This window comes from Mustela putorius, unplaced genomic scaffold (genome assembly GCF_011764305.1).
Source record: "Mustela putorius furo isolate JIRA1106 unplaced genomic scaffold, ASM1176430v1.1 tig00000921_pilon_pilon_pilon, whole genome shotgun sequence".
Classification (NCBI taxonomy): domain Eukaryota; kingdom Metazoa; phylum Chordata; class Mammalia; order Carnivora; family Mustelidae; genus Mustela; species Mustela putorius.
In genome coordinates, this window is record NW_025421517.1 from 98589 (window position 1) to 117450 (window position 18862).

General features: G+C 42.8%; 1 protein-coding gene across 3 annotated transcripts in view; it reads left to right on the forward strand.

Annotated features, from left to right (window-relative positions):
• Positions 1–3841: 3841 nt before the first annotated feature.
• The window catches only part of LOC123393634 (conserved oligomeric Golgi complex subunit 2-like), a 49949-nt gene continuing 34928 nt past the window's right edge, over positions 3842–18862 (forward strand). For 2 of the 3 annotated variants that reach the window (XM_045086236.1, XM_045086248.1), the window contains exon 1: positions 3842–4040. The gene's annotated coding sequence lies outside the window, so the exon portion shown is untranslated. The remainder of the gene's footprint in view (positions 4041–18862) is intronic. The other variant, XM_045086237.1, reaches the window with a different exon arrangement.

The following is an 18862-nucleotide window of genomic DNA, read 5'->3' on the forward strand; positions in this document are numbered from 1 at the left end:
ACAGAATATCCCATAGAATTGGTCAGCCCAGAAGGGTACATGAGACAACACCTGTTTTCCCTTGGAAGACACTATAATCTTTTAGGTTCATTTCAATGTCTTTCGTGATTTTGCCTATGCTTTAAAAGAAAAAAAAGTTACCCTTATCATTCTTATTAGTTTGAAAAAAAAACTAATAAAATACTAGTCTGTTATAAAATACACATGGAAGAATGTTCTGGCACTATCATACCCAATTTGGGGTACTAACTGATTAGGAAGATGAGGCAGAATTTGGGAGCCCGTAGGATAAGTCTGTTTCCGGTTGGAATGGGAAACATTTAAGAATCAAACTAAATGATCTCAAATCCACTCTGGAATGAAACAGGTTATAAGGAAAATACAGAAGATGTTGAAATGGACCTGTTGGCTCATTGTGAGCTTTCCTGGTCAAATGGAGACCTCTACCATGATGCTTGTCCTCCATGTCCCACCCATCCCATACCTGCTATCCTGGCACCAAAGGGCCACCAGACTTTAGGCTCAGTCTGCAGTTCCAAATTGAAACCCTCTGTTCCCACAGTAGTGGACAGGATGACTCTGGTTGCTGGTGGAAGCGTCAGCTGCTTTAGTCCAACAGTTCAAGAGAGGATCAGAAGAGCATAAGGACGATATTGGAAAAAAATGCTCGGGCGAATTTCCAGAACACAATATTTCTCTTTGCAATTTTTGAGTGTTCTGTAGCCAACCTGCCAAAAAAAAAAAAGTGAAAACTATAAATAGAGAGGAGTGGGAAGAAGAAATGAGGACCTGTCACAGTGCCAGCAAAAAAGGGAACTGAGAATTTTCCAGAGATTCAGAGTCAAAGGGGGTTAATATTTACTTAGAAAAGAAGTCGTGGGCACAAGTTCTAGGATGAAATGAAGGCAAGAGATAAAAAAGAGATAAAAAAAAGTCAACTTAAAGTCTCATTCCTCATTAAGGAAAGTACATATCAGAGAAGAGGGGAGAGACTGGGATATAGTTGATCGCCGATTGTGTCTGGCTCTGATTAGAAGCTTTGTATCCACTTTTTAATTTCATCTTCCAGCCTGTTTCCTGGATTCCAGCTTCTATTTCCTATGAAATAGGTACCATCACCAAAGACGAGAGTCAAACATGTAACAGTAGTCAAATCTTTAACAGCGCGGACAACTAACTAACCAAAAGCTGGCCCGGGGAACCCTGCAGAGTCAAGTGTTACATGCCCAGTGCCTGGATCACGAGGCCATGGTAGGGATCTTGGGAAGGGTCCAGGGTAGGGAGAGACACAGCAGGTTCTGGCCAGAGGCTAGTCACCAAACTTTGTGTGGCTGAAGGGGTGTGTACCAGCTGAATGTCAGCTCCCAGATGAAACTGAGGGAAATGTCCTTTGGGAAGGTTTCCGCTGACTCTCTGCCTTTCCTTCATCCTCCCCAGGGTGTTCCATTAGCATTTGGGGTCTGGGGTCTTGCCTGTTGCTCCTGGCTTTGGTGGGCCACGCCACTGCCACAGCCAGGGCTCCAAGTGGCAGTGCACTGTATGGGCTCTTGACTGTTCCCTCTTGACTCTCGGAAGGAGAACAGGCAGCAGGGATTTTCATTCTTTGTTGGCACCTACTCTCTTCAGCAACCCCAAGATCAGTACCCCAGGCTGCACAAGCTCAGGTTCATGTCTTTACCAAAGGCTGGCAATAACTTCAGAAAGGAATGACAATGAAAGCAAAAAACAGTTCATCTACTCGCTCATCTGGACTTCTAGAGCAGGTGGGGTTCCCAGACAACTTTGTTCCGTTGGTCTGGCACCCTTATCCCCACCCCCCCCCCCGTGCCTTGGTGATGAGTGTGGGCCTTGCTGTTTGCGCTGCCTGAATTTGCCCTTGTCGCTTATTAGCACTGTGGCCCTAAAAGTCTGAGAGGCTAAAAGTCATGCCTCTCAGAGCCAATCGGAATAGCTTATTAGACCTATTGATTCTGGCATAGTGGGCCTGTGCGGAAATCTCTCTTCTTCATCCCTCCTCCTTCTCAGTCTTCCCCTCCTCCACCTCTTCCTCCTCCTTCTTTGATGTGTAAACCAAGGTATTTGGGGAGCAGGGAATGATGTGATGTTTGGGATTTACTTTAAAATATATTCCAGACCTCCCCTCTCTCCCCAAAACAAAAATACAGGCACTTTGGGGGCAGTAGAAGGAGGAGGGCCTATGAAACAGTTGGGGAAGCAGAGTGATAAGTACTCGGAAGGGCCGGGATCCTTCTGCTCTACACACTTTGGTGTATGCTTGAGAATTTTCATAATAAGAGTAAACAAACAAAGACCAAATAATGAGGCTTTCATTCCCTGTATCCAAATGACCACAACAGGGCATAGAATGCACTTTCATAGTTGCTCCCCTGGCAATTTATTCTGATTCTCCAAATAAGATTCCAGCTCTCATCCTACCTGTCATAGTCTCTGGATATTGACTGCGAACGTTTTCCTAAACAAGGCCTTGCCAGGCCCACTGCTAGGGAATGTATTGTTTCAGATTCTGTACTCAGGTTTTAAAAATTTTTATTTATTTATTTATCAGAGAGAGAGAGCACAGGCAGACAGAATGGCAGGCAAAGGCAGAGGGAGAAACAGGCTCCCTGCTGAGCAAGGAGCCTGATGTGGGACTCGATCTGAGGACCCTGTTATCATGACCTGAGCCGAAGGCAGCTGCTTAACCAAGTGAGCCATCCAGGCGTCCCTGTACTCACGTTTAAAAAAAAAAAAGTGACCAGTTTCCCGTTTGGAGTGACTCGAATGCAAGACTCACAGTAAGCCATCCCTTTCTAAGGACTGCTCCTGCTATCTCTGGGAGATCACAGCATTGGGAGGGGCAGCCCAGTCCTCCGCTATTACAGCAAAGCTGCAGCCTGAAGGGCACGGGTGAGATCTGTGGTTTGAGCTGTCAGAGTCTCACGGAGAAAAAAAAGAGAAATGAATCATCATTTGACCATGACATTCCCACTAAAGGGGAGGACAGTGGGAGAAAGAGCAAGGGAAGAGGAAAGAAAAATCTCAAAATAAATGTGGGGTGGATGGCAGGAGGAGGAGAGGGTCTCGGAAATTGGGGGCAGGTGTGGCGATCGAACCAACGCTAGCCACAAACACACGATTCCGCCCATTAGTCTAGAGCGGACTGGACATAAACATGCTCGCACATCTACTTGTCAGCTGCGTTTTGTCGGCGGGCCAGTAGCGAAGTGATTCTTTAAGAGCTCTGAGAACCCAAACTTGTGGCCGCCCCCCAGCTGAGCTGAAGTGGAGCTGGGCGCTGCCCAGACGACCCGAGGCTGCCAGCTGACCACCTTCCTCCCTAGAGATCGCTGGAGCCAAGCTCAGCGGGGGAGAAGCCACGCTCGCGGGTGGGTGCCGGGGCTAAGGGCGGAAGCCGGGTTCCCACAGAGGCCTCCGCGCCCCGGTGGCTGCAGCGGCGGCGCCCAGGACTGGAGGCCTGTCACCCGGACGCGCCCCCCTCTCTGGACAACCGGCCGCAGAAGTAAAGGGCCAGCATCCCGCCACGGCTATGCTTCCCGCGGGACAATCTCGGGAGAAGGTCCTGGAAGAGGTTCGCAGGCCGATTTTCAGAGGGAAAGGGCGAGGTGGGGAGGGAGCGCCCCTGACCATCCCCGCCCTCCCTTCTCCCGCTCACCCGGCATCAACAGCAGCGGGGCTGCCCTGCAGAAACGTAGGCGAGGTTGTAGTGTCGCCCTCCGCCGCTCGGGGGCAGGACCACCTGCTGGCTCCATGGCAGTGGCCCGCGCGCCTCTCTTGGCGGAGGCAGGCGGAGGCGAGCCTGTGGCGTCCTCTTTCATTGGCCGGGCGGGGGCGCTGCCATGTTGGAGCAAGCGGTGCCTTCTGTGCGGTGGAAATGCCACGGCTTCAGCGCACCCTCCTACCTTTCCTCCTCGCTCGAGTGTTGGTGCTGAGAGGCGGCGGCCGGCGGGATGGAGAGAAGTAAGATGAACCTGCCCAAGGGGCCGGACACGCTCTGCTTCGACAAGGACGAGTTCATGAAGGTGCACGGCTGGGCTCTGCTCCCCGGAGCCGGGCCGTGGGTGGCCTGCCCTCCTTGGCCCTCCGGGGCCTCTCCTCGGGCTTCTCCTGCGGGCTTCCTGGGATGTCCCCGCCCCTGACGGGTCCTCGGCGGGGACCTCACTGCACTTCGCAGTGAGTCTCTTGGCCTCGGGTGGGCTAGGTGCAGCCTGGAGAAAGCACTCCTGTGAAATCGTGCACATTGAATGAAAAGGCCTGAAAGTTCAGGGCAAGTGGTTTTGAGCTAACCGTAAAAGCCCCAGACCGTAGGACCCGCGTCTGGTACCGTGCGGCACAGTCAGACGCCGCTCCCCCGGCCTGACAGAAGCCTCCCAGTGCCTTGTGCCTAGAAGCTGAGCGACTGTGCGTTGAACACATCTCTGAACACACGTACTTACCAGGAATCGGGTCAAAAAGGCACTTAACCTAACGTTTATGCCTGACTTTCGTCTTAAGCTCCCTGAATGAGAAATCTGAAAGGCTGTACTGTCCTTACTGGTTCTGGTCCAGTACTACAAAGCATACCAAGCTCCTTTTCTAAAGTTGCCCTACTTCTCTTGGTGAGGTCAGCCTGAAGCTGGCAGCAGATAACTGTAGGACATAAACTTACAGAATAGAAATTTAAACTGAAAAGACTTTACTGACAGGAAAGGTTCATCAGACATAGCCTTGAAAATGCCCCAAGGTTTGAATCAGAGCCAGGAGGAGCTTGATCTGTTTTCTGTATCCCTCTGGGTCTGTACTTAAACTATCAAAACGTATATGTTTAATTTCTAAGGATTGGGATTTAGTAGCTGGTTTCAGTGTTAAAAAGTTTTGGCTCTGTAGGTACCTAAAATTCTGAAAAGAGTTTGAATTTCTTACTTTTTTATGGCTTCAAGTCACAATATGTTTTTTTCTTTTTTGGGTTAACCAGCTAGTTCCTTTTTGATACTTGCATTCAGATCACATCTCCCAAACTCTGGCTTTAAAAGTGCTTATGTCTGGATCCTCTGCGGTGTGGCCATATCATTTTTAATATGTAGGGATGTCTAGACGAAGGTATATTGTACTCTTGTTCTTGTATGGTGATGTTAAGCCACTGTAATAAAAGGTGTAAAGTGAATGGAGTGTCTGAAGGAGAGCACAGAGTGAATTCTCGGATCCAGAAACCTTTTGTTAACGAAGGACACGTGATGAGGAGAGAGGTCATTGGAAGAAGAAAAGGCACACACACAGACTTAAAGAACCTCAAAGCTCGGAAGTCTCTTTAGCTTGTCTGTCTTTGGACTTCGTCAGGCTTTCTTTGGGCCTAACACTAGCATTTTCTCGCACTTCCTCGCCCCACCATCTTTCTCACTCTGAGCTGACAATGCCTTTGGTCAAAGCAGCTTTGGAAAATAGAAATCTCAAAATAGCAGTTCTAAAGTAGGACTTAGAGGTGGGAAGATAGCAAACTGGGAAAGTGGCTAGAATGCCAGCAATTCCATATTCTTTCAAGGCTCATTGAAAGACATTTCTGAATATAATGTACAATTTGTAGTGTTAATGAACGTGACCCCTTCATACATAGAAGGAAAATACATGGAACAGCTGTTCTGTGTAAAGTGGTATTGATCTTCTATGTGGGAGCTGGAGATAAGGGTTATATGCAATTTGTGTTTCCATCAGAGAGATGTTAAGTTACAGTTCCGAGGCAGAAATGAGTGGAGAGCTTGCTGTCGGGGTTGTATTTCTACATAGGTGTCTTGTTTGGCACATTTTGGAATGAGACTGGGATGGTAGAAAGGGAGATGGGGTGGGGCTGCGGGTTGCACCTTAGACACTGCATACATTGAGGGGTCCATGTTGATGCAGTCTTCACGGTAGAGCTGCAGTCAGGTTTACAGCAGGAAGTTGCATGGTCATATCTGTTGAGTTCGAGCTGCCTGGTGGCAAGAGACTACTTAAAAAGTCATGTTTATGAGATCTAATGAGAAATAGAAGGGGAAAGGTATGCAAAAGAGGTAGGTGATCAAAGTGCAGGAATGGCAGATGGGGAAGGGTCACCTGGGGCAGAGGCACTGGCAACATCATACTTTGTCGGCTTAGAAATACGAAAATCCTTTGGGTTGACAGCCAAATAATAGATGAGCAGGACATAAGGTATTGGTAGTAGGGGGAGAAAGTGGCATAACAGATAAATTAGACCATTTACATGGGTGTGCTATTGACATCACATGTAGCCTTCCTCTTCCATCTCAACATATGACTTCATCTCCATTCATACAGAAAAATTAGCAGCCATCCCACGGGACCTCCTCCATCCTGCTGATCATGATCCCATTCTTGTATTTGTCCCCTTCTCCTCCTCGCCTGGTACGGGGAGGGGCTCTCCTTCCTCCTCGGGTTCAGTCTCCACTCTGGCTCAGAGTCCATGCCCTCCCGCCCTTCCAGGAGCCTGCGAGGATCCTCTCCCCTGCACTCCTTCCCATCATGCGCTCCTGTTTGATCTCTCCCACTTGACTGCCCCACCTCTAGGTATTGCCCTGTCACTGTCGTGCATCACAGCCAGTGCTCAGGGGTTGACTTGACTTTCCCACCTTCCACCCTTCAGGCCCTGTCGTTCCACTAAAGAGTTCTTACCAAAACTGTTTCTAAGTCAGCACACCCGACCTTTCTCTGTCTCCTTACTCGACATCGCAGTAGACCAAATGCTCTGCATTGCTTCCTGTCTTTCTTCTACCTCTCTGATGTGTCTCCTGTGCAAAGTCATGCTCCTGGTAGTCACTGAATGCTAATTATGGGCTCAGCCCCGTGTTCCTTTCTTTCCCTAGATGACCTTTTGTGCAGCTTCATGACCACCTATCAGCAGGTTAGGCAGATTCCTTAAGAACCCTGTGGGTTCTTAGTTCGATGTCACGTCTTGATGACAAGATTCCATTCTCTTCTGCATCAGTTTGAGACAGACATCGTAATGAAATTCTAATTAGCCAAATATGGAATGTAAGCGTGGAATTCATTTTATAGAGAAATTTTCTTATGTGAACTACTTTCCCTGATGATAGAGGAGTTGTGACGATGTCACATCAGATATAGTTTATCTGATTGGCACTTGTAAGAAGGGTTCCCGGCAAAAAAGAACTGTTTTTTTTTGTTGTTGTTGTCCTCCCTTTTGATCTTTCCTTTCCATTCCTTTTTTTTTTTTTGGTCTTGTGAGCAGTCATCTGATTTATAAAAAGATGCAACAAAAAGTAAAATGGTACAAGATAATCAGTTTCAAAACATAAAAAAATGAGTGTCTTTAGCCATAGCTCAGAACAGAGGAACTGGGTAAGGAGAATTGCTTGTATGAACTGGCAACAGGAAAAGTTGGTAAAGGAGAGCTGAGGAACTCTATTAAGACATAGGAATGAGGGGCTCCATCCTCATCTGGCATTTGCTCAGTGTCGTCTATATGGTTAGAGATGTCCATGATGGGAACTCCAGCAATCCTCTGGGTCTGGATCAGCTGATGCCACAGTGTAACACTCTGAATTTCTTCCGTACTGAGCAGTCATCTGCATAGTTTGTCTTGTGTGTACGTGGTAATCGTTTGAATATTGGCTCTTTCGCAATCCTTAGAGCCTCTTGATACTTTCACCCCGGTTTCTCAGTTTCAGCCATTACACAGTCAGTTGTACAACTGGTACACTTGGCACACAGCCCGTCCATCATTGACCGGTCAAGTTTGGCTTAAATAGAAAAGTTGATAAAGTCGGTACCAACCAGGATGTGGTAAGTCGGCCCAGCTGTTTGTTTATATTGGAAAAAGCAGGAGGGATGTTGGGGGACTTCTCTTTCCTTGAGTGCATGGGATCCTTCTTTTCTTTCTTTTTAGGTTTTAATCTCTCCTTCTCTCAGAGAAGGATCTCAGAGCTAAGCATTCGCTTCCCGATCACATACTTTCTTGCTTTCTCTTGCTTCCCCATGTTCACACCATGCCCATTTCTCCTTGCTTTGATTTTCTAATTCACTCTTTGTAGTACCATAAAACTTATTTAAATAAAATGTTGGCCTACTAAGTTATTGATTATTAGTAAGTTCTTTGTTCAAAATTTGAGAGCAAGAATTATGTAAATATATCTTTTTGTTATTTAACTAGTCTTACAACATTTAGCATCAAATTTCTTGAAACATTTAAACAAATTAATCACAAACTGGGGCTTGGGCTCTTTCTTTCTTTCTTTTTTTTTTTTTTTAAGTAATCTCTATACCCAACATGGGACTTGAACTCACAACCCTGAGATCAATACCTGCACGCTCCAGTGACTGAATGAGCCAGGTACCCTTTGGGCTTTTTGTTTTTAAGTTCCTCAGGTGAGGGGCTGCCTTAGTGGCTCAGAGAGTTAAGCTTCTGTCTTCAGCTCAGGTCATGGTCTCAGGGTCCTGGGATCGAGCCCTGCATGGGACACTCTGCTCAGCATGGAGCATGATTCCCTCCCTCTCTGCCTACTTGTGATCTCTCTGTGTGTCAAATAAATAAATAAAATCTTAAAAAAAAAAGTTCCTTAAGTGATTCTAATGTGTGACCAGTGTCGAGAACTCTAGCACTGGATAATTCCTTTAAATAGCTCAAGAAATTAATTTTGAAAAGTGAACTAAAAGCCTACATAGATTATGATTGGTGTTAAATTGAGGGGAAAAAAGAGATAAAGAGAAGACATCAGCTGGAACAGAGTGTAATTAGGTACTCAAATATTTGTTAGATGGATAAATACATTTACGGAATGTAGGTTGTTTTTTTTTTTTTTGTCTCTTCATAAATATGTCAAATGGGTATATAAATTCAACAAAGGAGTTTGATATAAAATTGATTAAAATGTTAGAACAGAAGTTTTTTTAGAATTTCAGTGTTACTATTTCATGATGCTTTTAAGATGATCTCTCTGTAGATGGTGGGAAGATCTTGTTAGCATATGTTTTTAATTTCTCAAGCTTGAATAATTTAGTCACCGAACAAAGATTTAGAATGAGTTTTGGAAGACACAAGTCCTAGATTATGTCCCCACCTAGCTGGGTCAGAGATTTGAGAGCAGGGGCTGGAGGGAAGAGCTCCAAGGACATTTTTGTATACATGCTGATACCTTGGGTGGGAACACTCTTCCCACACTTCCTGTGGCTAGCTCCTTTGTGTCATTTGGATTCAACTCATTGTTCTATATTTCCTGGTTCATCCAAGTTAAAATACATCCCATTTGTCACTCAGACCTTTACTATGTCCTGTTTTCTTTTTAGCTGTGATCACTATTCATTAATCACTATTTGATCACTGTTCATTAATATAATGTTTGTTTACATATTTATTTTCTCATTTCTGCATTAGAATATCTGCTCCTTAAAAGCAGAGACCTTGTCTTTTCTTTTCATGACTGTGTCTCCAGGTCTTAGAGCAGAGCTGGAGTTGCATGATAAATATTTGAGGAATATTTATGGGATATACAGGGACATTTATTCATCTCTGTTGTCCATTGTTTTTCAAAAATGGTTGGAAACACACACATACGTGAGCTCACACAAACTTTCTATGTCTTTCAACCCCTATGTAGTGTGCAGATTAGTGCTTAACTATTTTGGTTTTTTGTCTCGATGAAATGGGACATGTTTCAGGGCAGAGCTCATAAATTTCATATGCCCTCTTAGTACTTCTCATCATTACAGAGTGATGGTTCTGGGGGATTCTGCTTCTCGTGGAGATAGTATATAGTGATTTTATAAGTCCATGTATCTGGGAAGGAGTGTTTTACTTCTTGGCAGTTTAGAGAACTTCAATCTTTCCAAATTCCATGTAATTTTCATAGCATTAAAGCTACTAATTTCAGATTATTGGTAAGTTTTAAATGATTAATTCCCAGGTTACTTTGAATTAGTCTTTGTTTGCCATCCCTGATTGCAGCTAGTTAGTAAAGTAGCTAAACTTTTAAACTCTACTTGGTTTTAATTTTGAGTGATGTCACTGCTTCTCTCATGGTTAATGGTTCTTAATTACCTGCAGCTTGTCTGGTTTGCTCATTTATTTTCCTGTGTTCCAACACCTCTTGTGATCTCCCAACTTCTGGCCTTTTGGGGGATTTGTACTTTAACTGGGTTCAGATAGGAAATACCCCTGAGTACAAAGAGAAGATATTTTTCTTCTAACTTCACTATCTCCTATTATTAATGTATTACATTGTTGTGGTACATGTGTTACAACTGATGAACCAGCAATTGATACAGTATTAATTAATAATCCATGGTTTACATTAGGGTTCACTCCTCTTTCTAAAGTTCTGTGGGTTTTGACAAATGTATAATGTTATTTACCTACTGTTGGTATCTTACAGCCTAGTTTCATTGCCTTGAAAAACCCTGTACCTCATCTATTTGTTTCTTCTCCTCTCTCTGCACCCTCCTCGCTCACTCCTCAGCCCGGGATGTTTTTACTGTCTAGAGTTTTACCTTTTCAGAGGCACCTGGATCGCTTAGCTGCTAGGGCATCTGACTCTTGATCTCGGGGTTGTGAGTTCTATCCACCACATTGGGTATAGAGATGACCTAAAAAATAAATAAAAATAAATAATGTTGGTTAATTTTTACCTTTTCCAGAATGCCATAGAGTTGGAATCATGTAGTATTTAGCCTTTGAGAATGGTCTTTCACTTAACAATATGCATTTAAGGTTCTTCGAAGTCTTGTGGCTTAATAATTCATCTTTTAATTGTCAAATAATCCGTTGTGTGGGTGTGGCACAGTGTACCTGTTCACCTACTTAAGGAGATTGGATTGCTTCCAAGTTTTGGCGCTTCAGAGAATAAAGCTGCTGTAAACATTCGTGTGCAGGTTTTTGTGTGGACACTAGTTTTAAGCTCTTTTGGGTAAATACAAAGGAGCACAATTACTGATCTTATAGTGAGAATGTGTTTAGTTCTGTGAGAAACTGCCAAGCTGTCTCACACAGTGCCCCCCATTTTGCATTCTGACCAAACAGTGAATGAGTGTTCGGTTGTCCCACATCCTTGCTAGCATTTGGTATTACTAGTGCTTTGGATTTTTTATATTCTACGTGATATGTAATAGTACCTAGTTTAAATTTGCAATTTCTTAATGACATACAAAGTTGAGCATCTTTTCAGATCCTTTTTTTTTTCTGTTTTAAAGATTCTATTTATTTATTAACAGCACAAGCACACGGAGAGGTAGCAGCAGGCAGCAGGAGAGGGAAAAAAGCAGGCTCCTCGCTGAGCCGGGGGCCCAGTGTGGGGTTCAGTCCCAGGACCTGAGCTAAAGGCAGATGCTTAACTGACTGGGTTTCCCAGCCACCGCTCTTTTCACATTTTTAAATTAGGTTTGATTTCTTGTTGCTACTAAGACATCTTTATATTATATTTCTTATTTTAAGTCCTTTACCATGGATGTGTATTGCAGATATTTTCTCTACTCTGTGACTGGTCTTTTCATTCTCTCTCTTTTTTTTTTTATTTTTAAGATTTTATTTATTTATTTGTCAGAGAGAGAGCGAGCGAGAGTGAGCACAGGCAGACAGAGTGGAAGGCAGAGTCAGAGGGTGAAGCAGGCTCCCTGCGGAGCAAGGATCCCGATGCAGGACTCCATCCTAGGACGCTGGGATCATGACAGGAGCCAAAGGCAGCTGCTTAACCAACTGAGCCACCCAGGCATCCCGTCTTTTCATTCTCTTAACAGTGTCTTTTACAGAGAAGTTTAATTTTAACAAAGTCCCTCTCATCAATTTTTTTTGTTTCGTAGATCATGCTTTTGGTTTTATATCTGAAAAGTCATTGCCAAATCCAAGGATCCCTACATTTTTTCTTTTGTCATCTTTAAGAAGTTTTGCATTTTACGTTTAGGTTTTGTGAAAGGTGTGAAAAGTTTGTTTTTATTCTTTTCATTTGTTTGTTTTTTCTTATCAATGTCCCATTGTTCGGTTCCATTTGTTGAAGACTGTCCTTGCCATTGAGTTGCCTTTGCCTGTGTGTGTGGATGTTTTTCTGGGCTCTCCACTCTGTTCGAAGCACCTGTCTCTTTTGCCAGGCACCTTCTGTCTTAATCACTATAGCTTTAATAGTAAGTCTTGAGATTGGGTGGTGGCAATCCTCAATTTCCTTTTTTCCCCACTCTTTAATATTTTGTTGACTACTCTGGGACTCTTGGTTTTCCAGTTTTCCATCCAAATTTTAGAGTCAACATGTTGGTATCCACAGAATAACTTCCTGGCATTTTGATTGGGATTGCATTGAGTCTGTCGATCAGTTTGGGAAGAACTGACCTCTTTTTTTTTTTTTTTTAATTTTTTTTAAATTTTTTATTTTTTATAAACATATATTTTTATCCCCAGGGGTACAGGTCTGTGAATCACCAGGTTTACACACTTCACAGCACTCACCAAATCACATACCCTCCCCAATGTCCATAATCCCACCCCCTTCTCCCAAACCCCCTCCCCCCGGCAACCCTCAGTTTGTTTTGTGAGATTAAGAGTCACTTATGGTTTGTCTCCCTCCCAATCCCATCTTGTTTCATTTATTCTTCTTCTACCCACTTAAGCCTCCATGTTGCATCACATCTTCCTCATATCAGGGAGATCATATGATAGTTGTCTTTCTCTGCTTGACTTATTTCGCTAAGCATGATACGCTCTAGTTCCATCCATGTTGTTGCAAATGGCAAGATTTCATTTCTTTTGATGGCTGCATAGTATTCCATTGTGTATATATACCACATCTTCTTGATCCATTCATCTGTTGATGGACATCTAGGTTCTTTCCATAGTTTGGCTATTGTGGACATTGCTGCTATAAACATTCGGGTGCATGTGTCCCTTTGGATCACTACATTTGTATCTTTAGGGTAAATACCCAATAGTGCAATTGCTGGGTCATAGGGCAGTTCTATTTTCAACATTTTGAGGAACCTCCATGCTGTTTTCCAGAGTGGCTGCACTAGCTTGCATTCCCACCAACAGTGTAGGAGGGTTCCCCTTTCTCCGCATCCTCGCCAGCATCTGTCATTTCCTGACTTGTTGATTTTAGCCATTCTGACTGGTGTGAGGTGATATCTCATTGTGGTTTTGATTTGTATTTCCCTGATGCCGAGTGATATGGAGCACTTTTTCATGTGTCTCTTCGCCATCTGGATGTCTTCTTTGCAGAAATGTCTGTTCATGTCTTCTGCCCATTTCTTGATTGGATTATTTGTTCTTTGGGTGTTGAGTTTGCTAAGTTCTTTATAGATTCTGGACACTAGTCCTTTATCTGATATGTCGTTTGCAAATATCTTCTCCAATTCTGTCAGTTGTCTTTTGATTTTGTTAACTGTTTCCTTTGCTGTGCAAAAGCTTTTGATCTTGATGAAATCCCAGTAGTTCATTTTTTCCCTTGCTTCCCTTGCCTTTTGCGTTGTTCCTAGGAAGATGTTGCTGCGGCAGAGGTCGAAGAGGTTGCTGCCCGTGTTCTCCTCAAGGATTTTGATGGATTCCTTTCGTACATTGAGGTCCTTCATCCATTTTGAGTCTATTTTTGTGTGTGGTGTAAGGAAATGGTCCAATTTCATTTTTCTGCATGTGGCTGTCCAATTTTCCCAGCACCATTTATTGAAAAGGCTGTCTTTTTTCCATTGGACATTCTTTCCTGCTTTGTCGAAGATTAGTTGACCATAGAGTTGAGGGTCTATTTCTGGGCTCTCTATTCTGTTCCATTGATCTATGTGTCTGTTTTTGAGCCAGTACCATGCTGTCTTGATGATGACAGCTTTGTAATAGAGCTTGAAGTCCGGAACTGTGATGCCACCAACGTTGGCTTTCTTTTTCAATATCCCTTTGGCTATTCGAGGTCTTTTCTGGTTCCATATAAATTTTAGAATTATTTGTTCCATTTCTTTGAAAAAGATGGATGGTACTTTGATAGGAATTGCATTAAATGTGTAGATTGCTTTAGGTAGCATAGACATTTTCACAATATTTATTCTTCCAATCCAGGAGCATGGAACATTTTTCCATTTCTTTGTGTCTTCCTCAATTTCTTTCATGAGTACTTTATAGTTTTCTGAGTATAGATTCTGTGTCTCTTTGGTTAGGTTTATTCCTAGGTATCTTATGGTTTTGGATGCAATTGTAAATGGGATTGACTCCTTAATATCTCTTTCTTCTGTCTTGCTGTTGGTGTAGAGAAATGCAACTGATTTCTGTGCATTGATTTTATATCCTGACACTTTACTGAATTCCTGTATAAGTTCTAGCAGTTTTGGAGTGGAGTCTTTTGGGTTTTCCACATATAGTATCATATCATCTGCGAAGAGTGATAATTTGACTTCTTCTATGCCGAATTGGATGCCTTTAATTTCCTTTTGTTGTCTTATTGCTGAGGCTAGGACCTCTAGTACGATGTTGAATAGCAGTGGTGATAATGGACATCCCTGCCGTGTTCCTGACCTTAGCGGAAAAGCTTTCAGTTTTTCTCCATTGAGAATGATATTTGCGGTGGGTTTTTCATAGATGGCTTTGATGATATTGAGGTATGTGCCCTCTATCCCTACACTTTGAAGAGTTTTGATCAGGAAGGGATGTTGTACTTTGTCAAATGCTTTTTCAGCATCTATTGAGAGTATCATATGGTTCTTGTTCTTTCTTTTATTGATGTGTTGTATCACATTGACTGATTTGCGGATGTTGAACCAAACTTGCAGCCCTGGAATAAATCCCACTTGGTCGTGGTGAATAATCTTTTTAATGTACTGTTGAATCCTATTGGCTAGTATTTTGTTGAGTATTTTCGCATCTGTGTTCATCAAGGATATCGGTCTATAGCTCTCTTTTTTGGTGGGATCCTTGTCTGGTTTTGGGATCAAGGTGATGCTGGCCTCATAAAATGAGTTTGGAAGTTTTCCTTCCATTTCTATTTTTTGGAACAGTTTTAGGAGAATAGGAATTAGTTCTTCTTTAAATGTTTGGTAGAATTCCCCCGGGAAGCCGTCTGGCCCTGGGCTTTTGTTTGTTTGGAGATTTTTAATGACTGTTTCAATCTCCTTACTGGTTATGGGTCTGTTCAGGCTTTCTATTTCTTCCTGGCTCAGTTGTGGTAGTTTATATGTTTCTAGGAATGCATCCATTTCTTCCAGATTGTCTAATTTATTGCCGTAGATTTGCTCATAGTATGTTCTTATAATAGTTTGTATTTCTTTGGTGTTAGTTGTGATCTCTCCTCTTTCATTCATGATTTTATTTATTTGGGTCCTTTCTCTTTTCTTTTTGATAAGTCGGGCCAGGGGTTTATCAATTTTATTAATTCTTTCAAAGAACCAGCTCCTACTTTCGTTGATTTGTTCTATTGTTTTTTTGGTTTCTATTTCATTGATTTCTGCTCTGATCTTTATGATTTCTCTTCTCCTGCTGGGCTTAGGGTTTCTTTCTTGTTCTTTCTCCAGCTCCTTTAGGTGTAGGGTTAGGTTGTGTACCTGAGACCTTTCTTGTTTCTTGAGAAAGGCTTGTACCGCTATATATTTTCCTCTCAGGACTGCCTTTGTTGTGTCCCACAGATTTTGAACCGTTGTATTTTCATTATCATTTGTTTCCATGATTTTTTTCAATTCTTCTTTAATTTCCCGGTTGACCCATTCATTCTTTAGAAGGATACTGTTTAGTCTCCATGTATTTGGGTTCTTTCCAAACTTCCTTTTGTGGTTGAGTTCTAGCTTTAGAGCATTGTGGTCTGAAAATATGCAGGGAATGATCCCAATCTTTTGATACTGGTTGAGTCCTGATTTAGGACCGAGGATGTGATCTATTCTGGAGAATGTTCCATGTGCACTAGAGAAGAATGTGTATTCTGTTGCTTTGGGATGAAATATTCTGAATATATCTGTGATGTCCATCTGGTCCAGTGTGTCATTTAAGGCCTTTATTTCCTTGCTGATCTTTAGCTTGGATGACCTGTCCATTTCAGTGAGGGGAGTGTTAACGTCCCCTACTATTATTGTATTACTGTTGATGTGTTTCTTTGATTTTGTTATTAATTGGTTTATATAGTTGGCTGCTCCCACACTGGGGGCATAGATATTTAAAATTGTTAAATCTTCTTGTTGGACAGACCCTTTGAGTATGATATAGTGTCCTTCCTCATCTCTTATTATAGTCTTAGGCTTAAAATCTAATTGATCTGATATAAGGATTGCCACTCCTGCTTTCTTCTGATGTCCATTAGCATGGTAATTTCTTTTCCACCCCCTCACTTTAAATCTGGAGGTGTCTTCGGGCTTAAAATGTGTTTCTTGGAGGCAACATATAGATGGGTTTTGTTTTTTTATCCATTCTGATACCCTGTGTCTTTTGACAGGGGCATTTAGCCCATTCACATTCAGGGTAACTATTGAGAGATATGAATTTAGTGCCATTGTATTGCCTGTAAGGTGACTGTTACTGTATATGGTCTCTGTTCCTTTCTGATCTACCACTTGTAGGCTCTCTCTTTGCTTAGAGGACCCCTTTCAATATTTCCTGTAGAGCTGGTTTGGTATTTGCAAATTCTTTCAGTTGTTGTTTGTCCTGGAAGCTTTTAATCTCTCCTTCTATTTTCAATGATAGCCTAGCTGGATATAGTATTCTTGGCTGCATGTTTTTCTCGTTTAGTGCTCTGAAAATATCATGCCAGCTCTTTCTGGCCTGCCAGGTCTCTGTGAATAAGTCAGCTGCCAATCTAATATTTTTACCATTGTATGTTACAGACTTCTTTTCCCGGGCTGCTTTCAGGATTTTCTCTTTGTCATTGAGACTTGTAAATTTTACTATTAGGTGACGGGGTGTGGGCCTATTCTTATTGATTTTGAGGGGCATTCTCTGAACCTCCTGAATTTTGATGCTCGTTCCCTTTGCCATATTGGGGTAATTCTCCCCAATAATTCTCTCCAGTATACCTTCTGCTCCCCTCTCACTTTCTTCTTCTTCTGGAATCCCAATTATTCTAATGTTGTTTCGTCTTATGGTGTCACTTATCTCTCGAATTCTCCCCTCGTGGTCCAGTAGCTGTTTGTCCCTCTTTTGCTCAGCTTCTTTATTCTCTGTCATTTGGTCTTCTATATCACTAATTCTTTCTTCTGCCTCATTTATACTAGCAGTTAGAGCCTACATTTTTGATTGCACCTCATTAATAGCTTTTTTTATTTCAACTTGGTTAGATTTTAGTTCTTTTATTTCTCCAGAAAGGGCTTTTATATCTCTCGAGAGGGTTTCTCTAATATCTTCCATGCCTTTTTCGAGCCCGGCTAGAACCTTGAGAATTGTCATTCTGAACTCTAGATCTGACATATTACCGATGTCTGTATTGATTAGGTCCCTAGCCTTCGGTACTGCCTCTTGTTCTTTTTTTTGTGTTGAATTTTTACGTCTTGTCATTTTGTCCAGATAAGAGTAAATGAAGGGGCAAGTAAAATACTAAAAGGGTGGCAACAACCCCAGGAAAATATGCTTTAACCAAATTAGAAGAGATCCAAAATCGTGAGTGGGGAGAAAGGGGATAAAAAAGAGGTTCAAAAAGGAAGAAAAGAAAAAAAAGAAAAAAAAAAAAAAAAAAGAAAAAGAAAAAAAAAAAAAAAAAAAAAAAAAAAAAAAAAAAAAAAAAAAAAAAAAAAAAAAAATGAAAAAAAAAAAAAAAAGAAAAAAAAAAAAAAAAGAAAACACCTAAGAAAAATGTAAAAATATATATATATATATATATATATATATATATTAGATAAACTAGTAAAAAATCGTTAAAAAGGAAAAAGGTAACAGTTAAAAAAAAATTTTACCCGAAGGCGAGAAAAAAAAAAAAATGAAAAAGAAAAAATTAAATTAACTGCAAGACTAAAAAAAATCACAGGAAAAAAGCCATGAGTTCCGTGCTTGGCTTTCTCCTCCTCTGGAATTCTGCTGCTCTCTTTGGTATTGAAACCGCACTCCTTGGTAGGTGAACTTGGTCTCGGCTGGATTTCTTGTTGATCTTCTGGGGGAGGGGCCTGTTGTAGTGATTCTCAAGTGTCTGCCCCAGGCGGAATTACACCGCCCTTACCCGGGGCCGGGGTGAGTAATCCGCTCGGGTTTGCTTTCAGGAGCTTTTGTTCCCTGAGCGCTTTCCATAGAGTTCCAGAGGACGGGAATACAAATGGCGGCCTCCTGGTCTCCGGCCCGGAGGAGCCGAGAGCCCAGGGCCCCACTCCTCAGTGCGCCCTCAGAGAACAGCGCCCAGTTACTCCCGTCTGCCTGACCTCCGGCCGCGCTCCGAGCTCACCGAGCCTGCGACCGGTTCAAGGTAACACGGAGCTGCGAGCTTACTGTCGGCTCTGCCTCTGTAGCCGGCTTTCCCGTTCCAATACCCGCAAGCTCTGCGACACTCAGACACCCCCGATCCTTCTGTGACCCTGCGGGACCTGAGGCCACGCTGACCCCGCGTGGGCTTCGCCCCGGTTTAGCCTCTGGAGCGATGTCCCTCAGCGGAACAGACTTTTAAAAGTCCTGATTTTGTGCGCGGTTGCTCCGCCGCTTGCCGGGAGCCGGCCCCTCCCCCCGGGGTCTATCTTCCCGTCGCTTTGGATTCACTTCTCCGCCGGTCCTACCTTTCAGAAAGTGGTTGTTTTTCTGTTTCCAGAATTGCTGTTCTTCTCTTCGATCTGCCGATGGATTTTCAGGTGTTTGCAATCTTTAGATAAGCTATCTAGCTGATCTCCGGCTAGCTGAAGCAGTCTCAGCTTGCTACTTCTCCGCCATCTTGACTCCTCCCTCCAAGAACTGACCTCTTAACAGTATTGAGTGTTCTTACCCAAGTTATGGACTTTCTTTCCACTTCAC